Genomic DNA, 12,012 nt, shown 5'->3' on the forward strand with positions numbered 1-12,012 from the left:
CAAGTAGAACTGAATTGACTCATAGGACACCCAGTTAGCATCCAGAGAATCAGAGAACTGGTCGGAGTGAGAAAAAGAAAAACAACACACAAACACACACACACACACACATTTGGTGTCAGAAGTGTTGTGGGTAAAAACATTTCAGCCTCTATCAGAGAGGAGGAACCTGAGGTCAAGAGCTTAGTCAAGGGTAGAGCCAAGGGTCAGTCCCCCAAGGATCTCCAAGCTCCTGCTCTCGTCCTCTTCACCCTGGCTGCCACCCCGGTTGGGTGATGCATTCAGCTTATCAGTGCAGATGTCCTGACCTCTTCGGCCCCAGGGACCTCGCTGTGCCTGTCGGCCACACCCTGAGCCCTCAACCGCATTCTCTTCCAGAGCTTAACCTCTTCACTCTGGTTCCCGCCCTGACCTGGCCCCATCCTCTTCCTCCAGACCCTGTCCTGTTCTCCCAGTCATCAGCTCTCTCCCCCACCATGGCATCGCCTTCCCTGAGAAGCCTGAACACGGCCACAGGTATCCACGATCCCCTGCTTCCAGCCTCCACCATCCAACCCCCACCATCCATCTCTCCTGGTCCTGCGCCGGGGCAGTCAACACGGCTGGGAAAAAGTTCTGCCACCTTGCGGGCTGGCACCAGAACAGAGGCCGGGTTCCTGATCTCAGCCCCTGGGCCTCCTGGCACCCTCTCACCGCCCTTGTACTTGTCCTCAGTCAGCTCCCTGGCCTTATTCCCAAAGGCGTTCTCAGCTCTCGCCTTCTCTTCTCATGCCCCCTACCCTCCAAGCTCACAAGTGACCTTGCCCCCTCTGCGTTCATTTAAAGGCGACTCCAACTCTACTGAATACATCTTGCAGGCACTGTTGCAAGTATTTTACTTCGTGCACGTGGGAGAAGAGGCATGTGCCAGTGCTCCCCTTCTGGCTTAACAAAAAAAACTCACAGGTATTTATACCTTTTAGAAAATAGAGATGTGAATTGAAATGCTATTGCCAGGGCAACGCATTATTAAGGAAGACAAGCAATCAGAATCACAAGCTTTTTAAAAGTTAAAGGTTACGTTCCCAGGACAAAAGCAACAGCCTCTTAAATGTGATTGTCTGACAAGACAAGACGCCCTTGTTAGAAATAACATTTGCAAAGATGGTTTTATGATGCAGAAAAGAATCTGCTTCTTTTTCTTTTTCTTTTTTTTTTTTTCCTGCTGCTTCAGAGAGGGAATGTCTTATCATACTGAGGTTTTGGAGGGGGGGGTTGGTTTGCCTTTTTTTTTGTGTGTGTGCTCTCCATGTTAAGGAACCTGGACTTTTCAAGGCCAAGCCCTGAAATTCCATTAGTGAACAGCAAGGGAAACAAAGGCAAAGCGTTCCTGTTCCGTTGTGGCTCAGCTATAACGAACCCAACTAGGATCCATGAGGACGCAGGTTCCATCCCTGGCCTCGCTCAGTGGATTAAGGATCCAGCCACAAGCTGGGGTGTAGGTTGCAGATGCAGCTTGGACCCCTCATTGCTGTGGCTGTGGTGTAGGCTGGCAGCTGCAGCTCTGATTTGACCCCTAGCCTGGGAACCTCCCTATGCTGTGGATGTGTCCCTCAAAAGACAAAAAAAAGAAAAGAGAAAGAAACAAAGGCAGATCTGAAGCTGGCTGTTCACACTGCCTGGCCATCCATCCATCTACATTCCCCTCAATTCGTGGCTCTACCATTCCGCTCCATTAGGGCTGGTCTAACTCCAGTTTGCATGAGTCAGCTGGCACTAAAATGCAGATGTAGGTTCCCTTTGTGACACAGCAGGATTATCCACTCTCTGCAGAGGCAGGGAGTCAGGTTTGATCCCCGGCCCGGTGCAATAGGTTAAGGATACGGTGCTGCCACAGCTGTGATATAGATGTGTGCTGGTGTGATGTAGGCCAAAGATGCATCTCAGATCTGGGGCTGCCGTGGCTATGGCACAGGCCGGCAGCTGCAGTGGTGATTTGACCCCTAGCCCGGGAACTTCCACATGCCGCAGATGTGGCCCTAAAAATAAATAAATAAATGCAGATGCAGATCCCAAATCAATAGGTCTCAGGTGGGCCTGACAATCTGCATTTTGAACGAGTATGCGATGTACTTAGTCCTCAGGAAACACGGGGACAGGAAGTTCCTGGATGTTTACTCCTACTTTCTCCCCTCTCCTCACACCTCCAACACTGGGGAAGCCCCAGTCCTCACTCTCAACCAAGATCTTGTTTTCTGTTTCACCGAGAAAAGAAAAGCAATCCGTGAGTGGCATCTGCCCGTCAACCCACTAATGCTACACCCGGTACTCTGCCTTCCCTGTGACCAGCTCCCAGTAAAAGCCGGCCCCCTCCCTCGCCCCCCCACCACTACATGCCACCCTCTCTCCCAAACTCAAAGACATCCATCCATCAAGGCTTCTCTCCAGCATTTTCCCCCCTGTACTGAAGCAAATGTGCTACCATTGTGCCCTTAAAAAAATAAAGAAAAAGCCTTGGATTGCATTTTTGAAAGTGGCTAAGAGTAGATCTTTTTTTTTTTTCTCTTAGGACCACACCTGCAGTATATGGGAGTTCCCAAGCCAGGGGTCCAATAGGAGCTGCGGCTGCAAGCCTACGCCACAGCCACAGCAACGCCAGATCTGAGCCACATCTGTGATCTATGCCACAGCTCTTGTGGCAGTGCTGGATCCTTAACCCACTGAGCAAGGTCAGGGATCCAGCCCACCTCCTCATGGATACTCGTTGGGTTCTTAAGCCACTGAGCCACCACAATGGGAACTCCAGTAGATCTTTTTTCTTTTTTGGCCACACCCACACAGCATGTCAAAGTTTTCAGGCCAGGGATCAAACCCACACGACAGCAGCGACCCAAGCTGCTGCAGCAACAACAGCAAATCCTTCACCCACTGAGCCACAAGAGAACTCCAAGAGAGTAGATCTTAAAAGTTCTCATCCCGGGAGTTCCCATTGTGGCGCAGCAGAAACGAATCCAACTAGGAACCATGAGGTTGCGGGTTCGATCCCTGGCCTCACTCTGTGGGTTAAGGATCCTGTGTGCTGTGAGCTGTGGTGTCGTCGAAGATGAGGTTCGGATCCTGCATTGCTGTGGCTGTGGTGTAGGCCAGCGGCTACAGCTCCAATTAGACCCCTAGCCTGGGAACCTCCATATGCCAAAGGGATGGCCCTAAAAAGACAAAAAGACACACCCCCAAAAAAAAGTACTCATCCCAAGGAAAAAAAATTCCATAACTATGTATGAGAACAGATGTTAACTAGACTTATCATGATGATCATTTCCCAATATATACAAATATCAGATCAGTATCTTGTACAGCTGAAACTAAAATAACGTTGTATGCCAATTACACCTCAATTAAAAAGTAAAATAAAAAATTGGAGTTTTACACACAGTACCATGTGCGTGACTTAGTGACCAGATGGAGCCTTTCGTGAGAAGAAGGTAATCCCCCATTTCTGGACCCATCACCACTGCAGGTGGGACGCTTCTGCATCTCAGCATCGCCTGCAGCCAACTGCACTTGCATTGGCAGCGTGTCCCCAGTGGCAGCCTCCCAGGCAGTTCCAGTTAGAGGACAATGGTACTTCCTGCTGCTTGGCGCCCACTTCCTGCCCATTTTTCAAGTCTGGTTCTGGCAGTTCCTGAGAGCCTTTCAGTAAGTTCTTGTGCTTCTTAAGAAAACCAGGAACTCTGGGGGAGGGAGTGGGATGGATGGGATTTTAGGATGAAAACTGTTATGCTTGGAATGGATGGGCAACGGGGTCCTACTACACAGCGCAGGGACCTGTGTGTGACTTGTGTACAACAGAAATTGAAGAAACACTGCAAGTCAACTATACTTTAATGAAATAAATAAAAGAAAAAAGAAAACCACAAACTTCAACAGATACTATCTCAAAACTTAAAATATCCTGTGATGGAGTTCCCGTCGTGGCTCAGTGGTTAACGAATCCGACTAGGAACCAGGAGGTTGCCGGTTCGATCCCTAGCCTTGCTCAATCGGTTAAGGATCCAGCATTGCCGTGAGCTGTGGTGTAGGTTGAAGACGCAGCTCAGACCCCGCATTTCTGTGGCTCTGGTATAGGCGGGCAGCTCCGGCTCTGATGAGACCCCTAGCCTGGGAACCTCCATATGCCACGGGAACAGCCCTAGAAAAGGCAAAAAGACAAATAAAATAAAATAAAATAAAATATCCTGTGAAATTGGATTGCTATGATCATTATAGGAGTACAGATGTGATAAAAATCATTTGAGTAATAAAAAAAAATTTTTTTTAAACCTTAAAATACCTCCCACCCTTAAAATTAGAAAACCCCAGAGTTCACATTGTGGCGCAGGGGAAATGAATCCAACTAGTTACCATGAGGTGGCGGGTTCGATCCCTGGCCTTGTTCAGAGGGTTAGGGATCCAGTGTTGCCATGAGCTGTGGTGTAGGTTGCAGATGTGGCTTGGATCCTGCATTGCTGTGGCTGTGGTGCAGGCTGGCAGCTATAGCTCCGATTTGACCCCTAGGATGGGAACTTCCAAATGCCCCAGGAGTGGCCCTAAAAAGCAAAAAACAAAACCAAACCCAAAAACTCCACTTCTCCACATATGTGCACACCCACCCCCACCCCCACTCCCACCCTACCCCCTGCCCCGGGCCAAGGGCTCTGGAGAAGACCAGCAGAAGACTACCAACAATCTCCTTGTCCCCAAACTGCAGGCCACCAGGGACAGCTCTGCTCCCACACCGCCCTGGCTTTTTCCTCCTGCCTTCCTGTCCCCACCCCTGGGGCTCCGTTCTCTTCTCTTCCTTCTCTGTGTGTGTCCCTCTTCCCCTGTGTGTCCTTCGAACGTCGCCAGTTCCGAGGGCTCCATCCTCCCCTCTGTCCTTCTCACACACCGACCAGGGCATCCTTGCCACTCAAGGTATGTACCCCAGCTCCACCCTTCTGCTGAGCTCTGGACCCTCCACTGATGGAAACCTCCACCTGCAGGTCCAAGGCCCCTAAACCCAGCACGGCTACAAGGGTCACCCTCCCGCCCAGAGCGGCTTCTCTTCCCGCCTCCCCTGCTCAGCCTGCACCTCCAGTTTCCTAAGCTGGAAACTCAGGAGCCACCACGAAGCAAGCTTCTCCCCTCGCATGAAGTGCGTCTCTCCTAAGCTATCATGATCCGTGGAGCTTCTTCTCTTTCTCTCTCCCTGTCTCTCTCTCTCTGGCTTTGTAGGGCTGCACCTTCAGCATGTGGAAGTTCAGGGGTCAAAACAGAGCTACACCTGCCTGCCACAGTCACAGCCACAGCAATGCAGGATCCGAGCCATATCTGTGACCTGTACCACAGCTCACGGTAACACCGGATCCTTAACCCACTGAGCAAGGCCAAGGATTGAACCCACAACCTCATGGTTCCTAGTCAGATTCGTAACCACTGCGCCACAACAGGAACTCTTCCCTCCTCATTCTTATCGGAGCTTCTTAGACAATCTTGTGTTTTATCCCAGACCTTCTGAGACAGAACATCTAGGAGAAAAACCAGGGAGGGCTTTTCTTTCTAATCATTGTCCTTGGGCACAATTAAGCAAGCTTGACAAACCCCACACCAGTGATTCCCAAACTGCTTCGGGAATCATTTCAGAAAGTTCATTTAAAATACAAAAAAAAAGGAATTCCCTTCAAGTCTCAGTGGTTAACAAACCCATCTGGTATCCATGAGGATGAGGGTTCAATCCCTGGCCTCACTCAGTGGGTTAAGGATCCAGCGTTGCCAAGAGCTGCAGTGTAGGTCGCAGATGTAGCTTGGATCCCGCGTTGCTGTGGCTGTGGCGTAGGCTGGCAGCTATAGCTCCAATTCAACCCCTAGCCTAGGAACCTCCATATGCCCCAGTTGTGGCCCTAAAAAGGAAAAAAAAAAAAAAAAAAAAAAAAGACTCCCAGGGAGTTCCTGCTGTGGTGCAGTGGGTTAAGGATCTGGCGTTGCTGCCGCTGGGGCTTGGATTCTATTCCTGGCCCGGGAAACTTCCATATGCTGCAAGTGCAGCCAAAAAAAGGGAAAAAAAAAAACAAAAAAAAAAACAAAAAAAACTGGAACACTACTAGGCTCATCACCTCGAGATTCCAATTCAGTGGATGTTAAAGGGCAGAGACTTTTCCAGAAGATTCTGCATCACCAGGCTGGGACCCATTAATCCACAAGCAGGCAAAGTAGAGCTAACTGGAGCCTGGCTGGTAAAGCCCTTGGTTCATCAGCTTCTGGTTGGCTCTCACCACTCCCCCAGGCTGCCCAAAACCACACTCACCGTGCCGTCTCACCTGAGTGGCTGTACGCAATGTCCCTTCTATTCCGGTGGGCCTACCGGTGCCTCCGTTTCAGCTCAAAGGAAGGTTCTAAGAAGGCTTCACTTAAGCAGAGAGACCCTGCTGTACAGCACTGGGAACTATACCCAGTCACTTCGGATGGAGCATGACGGAGGATAATGTGAGAAAAAAAAATGTACATATGTATATGCGACTAGGTCACTTCGCTGCACAGTAGAAAACTGACGGGACACTGTAAACCAGCTATAATGGAAAAAACAAAAATCATTTAAAAAATAAAATAGGAGTTCCTGTCGTGGCACAGTGGTTAACGAATCCGACTAGGAACCATGAGGTTGCGGGTTCGATCCCTGGCCTTGCTAAGTGGGTTAAGGACCCGGCATTGCTGTGAGCTGTGGTGTAGGTCACAGATGCGGCTCGGATCCCGCGTTGCTGTGGCTCTGGCGTAGGCCGGTGGCTACAGCTCTGATTCGACCCCTAGCCTGGGAACCTCCATATGCCGCGGGAGCAGCTCAAGAAAAGGCAAAAAGACAAAATAAATAAATAAACAAATAAATAAATAAAATAAAATCTCCTGGGTTAAAAACTTCACCTAGGAGGGAGCCTGAGTTCTCTCTGCCCGGTGCTCCCGGCCACTCTATTGGTTGATAAATCTGCTTACGATCTCACTGCCCCCGTCTCTGTCCCCTTCGACGCTGCCGTCCTAACCCTAAAACCACAGGGCCCAGTTCACCGCTGCTTCACAGCCTTTATCTCCGGACTGCGATTATTCACATGCCTGCCTCCACTCCACTCGGGGAAGCGCAGAACAGAGGGCAGTCTTTTCTCACCCCTTATGCCCCCACATACAGCAGGTTGAATGGTACTCAGGCCAATAGAAGTGTTAGTTCCCTCCCTGACCCACGGGCAGGTCATTGGCTAGAGGTCCTGGGGAAAGACCAAGTCCAATGATACAGTGGGCTTGACTACAGGGCTGAGGCCTGGGTTCAAGTGGCGGCTCCACTGCTGTGTCCAAGGGGTTCCTTGCCCTGGAAAAAGTCCCCGAGGTCCTCAGAGATACATCACAGTGAATTAAAGGGAAAAAAAGTGAAATCTTATTTAACAGATTATCTCGGAGTTCCCGTTGTGGCTCAGCAGAAACGAAACCCACTAGCATCCAAGAGGACACGGGTTCGATTCCTGGCCCCACTCAGTGGGTTAAGCATCCAATGTTGCCGTGAGCTGTGGTGTTGCTCACAGACATGACCTGGATCTGGCGTTGCTGTGGCTGTGGCACTGGCCAGAGGCTACAGCTCTGATTCAACCCCTAGCCTGGGAACTTCCATATGCCACAGGTGCGGCCCTAAAAATGTGGCCCTAAAAATAAAAACAACAGCAACAACAGGAGTTCCCATCGTGGCTCAGTGGTTAACAAATCCCACTAGGAACCATGAGGTTGTGGGTTTGATCCCTGGCCTTGCTCAGCGGGTTCAGAATCTGGCGTTGCTATAGGTTAAGGATCCGGTGTAGGTCGCAGACGTGGCTCGAATTCGGCATTGCTATGACTGTGGTGTAGGCTGGCAGCTCTGACTCCGATTCTACCCCTGGCCTGGGAACCTCCATATGCCATGGGCGCAGCCCTAAAAAAAGCAAAAAAAAAAAAAAAGGTTTGTTGAGTGAATGAAGGAATAGCAGAGGTGCCTTGCTGCAGGAACCACCCGCTCTCTGTCCCCTACCCCCATGTCAGGTGACCTCTGCTGTCAGCTCAGACAGTCCTGGGGACCTGGGGAGAAGCATCCTGTGATAATAAGGGTGAGGCTTCTTCATGGGGTAGCCGGGGGCTAAGGAGAGAGTTGCCGTGACCACATCTGGTTCTACTTCCTTCTGTCCTTGACAGGGGCTGTTGGGGAGAGACAGGGAGAGAGCCTTAATGGCACGGCTCTTGCAGAGCTCAGAGGGCCTGCGAGTTCACATCTTTCCTGTTCCCCGCCCCCCCCAACACAGAGATCCAGAGATCAGAGCATCACCAGGATTCTCAGCACTGCTAGGAATTTGAATGTCTTTACTTAACTATGGGTTCATCATTTTGTTTTGAAAACAGGAATTCCCATTGTGACTCAGTGGTAAAGAACCCAGCTAGTATCCGTGAGGACACAGGTTTGATCCCTGGCCTCATTCAGTGGGTTAAAGGATCCGGTGTTGCCGTGAGCTGTGGTGTAGGTCACAGACATGGTTCGGCTCCTGCATTGCTGTGGCTGTTGTAGGCCAGCAGATGAAGCTCCAATTCAACCCCCTAGCCTGGGAACTTCCATATGCCCCAAGGGCGGACATTAAAAGAAAACAAAACAGGAGTTCCTGTCGTGGTACAGTGGAAATGAACCTGACTAGGAACTATGAGGTTGCGGGTTCGATCCTTGGCCTTGCTCAGTGGGTTAAGGATCCAGCGTTGCTGTGAGCTGTGGTGTAGGTCAGTGGCTACAGCTCCGATGAGACCCCTAGCCTGGGAACCTCCATATACTGCGGGTGCGGCCCTAAAAAGACCAAAAAAAAAGGGAAAAAAGACATGGGGGGGAGTTATTGTTTAATGGATACAGTGTCAAGTTTGGCAGGATGACAAAGTTCTGGAGATGGATGGTGACAGTGGCTGCCTGACGTCATGAACATACTTAATGCCACTGAACTGCATGCCTAAAAATGGCTAAAATGGTAAATGACAAATTTGATGTTTTACCACTTTTTTTTTTTTTTTTTTTTTTTTTTTTGTCTTTTTGCCATCTCTAGGGCCACACCCGTAGCATATGGAAGTTCCCAGGCTAGGGGTCCAATCGGAGCTATAGTGGCTGCCCTGAGCTGCCGGATCCTTAACCCACTGATCGAGGCCAGGGATCGAACCCGCCACCTCATGGTTCCTAGTCGGATTCGTTAACCACTGTGCCATGACAGGAACTCCTACCACAATTTTTTTTAAGTGTTAAGTCCACAGTAAGTTGCGAAGCACAGTCATGATGAGGCTCCGTCTGTCCCAACCCCATGATACAAACTGTGAGTCAGAGGGGAGGCCAGGAGGCTGAGGAAGAGGGAAAAGGGGAAGGTGGGAGCTGGGACCCCGGGGAAGGACATTGCGGGGGGCAGGGGGCGGGGGTCCGGAGTAGAGGCTCAGGAAGAGGATAGGCCCGGCTCAGACAGGGGCCAGGAGCTGGGAGGAGGAAGGGAAATCCCAGACCCAGGGGGCCAAGGTGCAGCTGGCAGGCGGCAGGGTGTGTCTTCTCAGGAATTGAGGTCTCCGAGTACAGACGGGGCCCAGGGCACGCCTTCTCTCACAGCCCTGGGGCACAGAGGCAGGCAGGGCAAAGGTCGGCTGACAAGGACTGGGCCCCAACGGAGTGTTAATCTTTGGGCTGGTCTCCTCCATCAAGACACCTCTAGGAGTTCCCGTCATGGCGCAGTGGTTAACAAATCTGACTAGGAACTGTGAGGTTGCGGGTTCGATTGCTGGCCTTGCTCAGTGGGTTAAGGATCTGGCATTGCCGTGAGCTGTGGTGTAGGTCACAGACGCGGCTCGGACCCCACGTTGCTGTGGCTGTGGTGTAGGCCAGCAGTAACAGCTCCGATGAGACCCCCTAGCCTGGGAACCTCCATATGCTGTGGTTGCAGCCCCAGAAAAGGTAAAAAAAAAAAAAAAAGACACCTCTAGAGGCCCAGGCCCAACGCAAGCCCCATCCAGTGTTCTTTTCCTTAAGAAAAGTAGGCGAGTCAAGCTTAACCCCAGATGGTGATGACTCCAACAGGATCACCAGCAAACCCTGGTCATCTACCTGCAAAATAAATGCAGCATCCCAACACATGTCACCACCTCCAAAGTCTGGCCTTTGCCTTCAGCTACCGGGAAGTGAGCTCTAAGCCCCTGGCATGTCCTGCCTGACAGGGGTTCCTTAATCTGAGGACGTCAGATGTTGGACAGTCTAACAATGTGATTTGGGATGAGAACTTTGGGACAAGCTCTGGAGGGGCTGGAGACCGAAGGTATTAGCTGGCACCTCTGGGAGGGGCTAGAGAATATAGCTTACATGGGCGCCCACATTAAAGCCCCAGGAAAAAACGGGACACCAGAGGCTCAGGGTGCCTCCCTGCTGGGCTACACTCTGGGGGTTACGGTCAGGTCTGTGTCCAGGACTCCACTGGGACTCAAGGACTATCAGCTCCTCATATTTGGACCTTCCCAATCCCACTGGGGCTCTGTGCTTCTCATCTTTGGTTGGTTCAAATGTATTATTCCTTTCCATTACAATAAAACTGTTTTCTCCATGCTTTCCTGAGTTTGGTGAGTCATTCTAGCAAATTACCCACTGAGGCAGTGTCATGGGGACCCAGAACCTGCAGCTGGCGTCTGAAACGAGGGCAGTCTTATGGGGTTCGTGCCCTTCCAATTGCAGTTTGCCAGACTCTTTGCACCTCACTCTGTGCCTTATTATAACCTTCACCATCTGGCCACTCCTTGCCAACCAGACCCCAGCCCTGGGCTTCTTATTCCTCTAGGTCAGGCGTGTTCACACCCCAGGGCACTGGAAAGCTCCTTCTCGGACATCAAGTTAACTCTTTTTTTTTTGTCTTTTTAGGGCCATACCTGCAGCATATAGAGGTTCCCAGGCTAGGAGTCTAATCGGAGCTATAGCCACCAGCCTCCGCCACAGCCACAGCCACACCAGATCTGAGCTGCTTCAACCTATACCACAGCTCATGGCAATGCCAGACCCTTAACCCACTGAGCAAGGCCAGGGATTGAACCCGCACCCTCACGGTTCCTAGTCAATTTCATTTCCACTGCGCCGCAACGGGCGCTCTAACTCCCTCGCCTCTTTCCAGCCTTATATTCAAATGCCACCTCCTTGGTGAGGCCTCCTCCAGGGCCCCCCAAAGCCCCTCCATGCCCACACACCTACCTCTTGCCCTGCTCTCCCTTTTCCTCTTTGAACACTATTACCGCGTCCACCATACTCTAAGTTTTAATCTCATTTCTTCTGCCTCTTCGCTAGACTATAAGCCCTAAGGAGACAGGGATCTTTGGATTCTGTGCCCTCCTGAAACCCCAGGACCTAGAACAGTTCCTGGCATGTGCTGAGGGCACAATAAATTCTTGGTGAATGAAGGACCTGCGGTGCCTTTCAGGAGTGCCTTTTAGGAAACAGGCCACTCGCCCTCTTTCTCCCAGAAAGGCCAGCTCTGCGAAACTGAAGTGGCCACACTTGGCTGGACACCACTGCTGAGGAAGGTAAGGAAGAGTCAGCAAGAGCCGAGACCTCCAGCAGTGAGCACCTTGGCCCAGGCAGAGGCCTGGTCCTGGACCCTGACCGCTCCTTGCTCCTAGGACCTCAGCAGGCCCCCTCCTCTCCGGGTGGGGCAGACCAATGGAACGCTCTGCTCCTGATCATCCCGCAGGTCCAGTGAGGGGGAGGGAAGGAAGGGGAGAGAAATTCCTGCCAGTAAGAGCGGGTGGAGGATGGAAACTTCTGTCTCCGGCCAGTGGAATCGAATCCAACTAGGAACCATGAGCTTGCGGGTTCAATCCCTGGCCTCGCTCAGTGGGTTAAGGATCCCACGTTGCTGTGGCTCTGGCATAGGCTGGCAGCAACAGCTCCAATTAGACACCTAGCCTGGGAACCTCCATATGCTGTGGGTGCGGCCCTAAAAGGACTTAAGACAAAAAAAAAAAAGA

Source organism: Sus scrofa, chromosome 2, assembly GCF_054392235.1.
Source record: "Sus scrofa isolate SSC_HxYL_T2T_F1_AM1 chromosome 2, Sscrofa_HxYL_maternal_Yorkshire_Landrace_v2.0, whole genome shotgun sequence".
NCBI lineage: Eukaryota > Metazoa > Chordata > Mammalia > Artiodactyla > Suidae > Sus > Sus scrofa.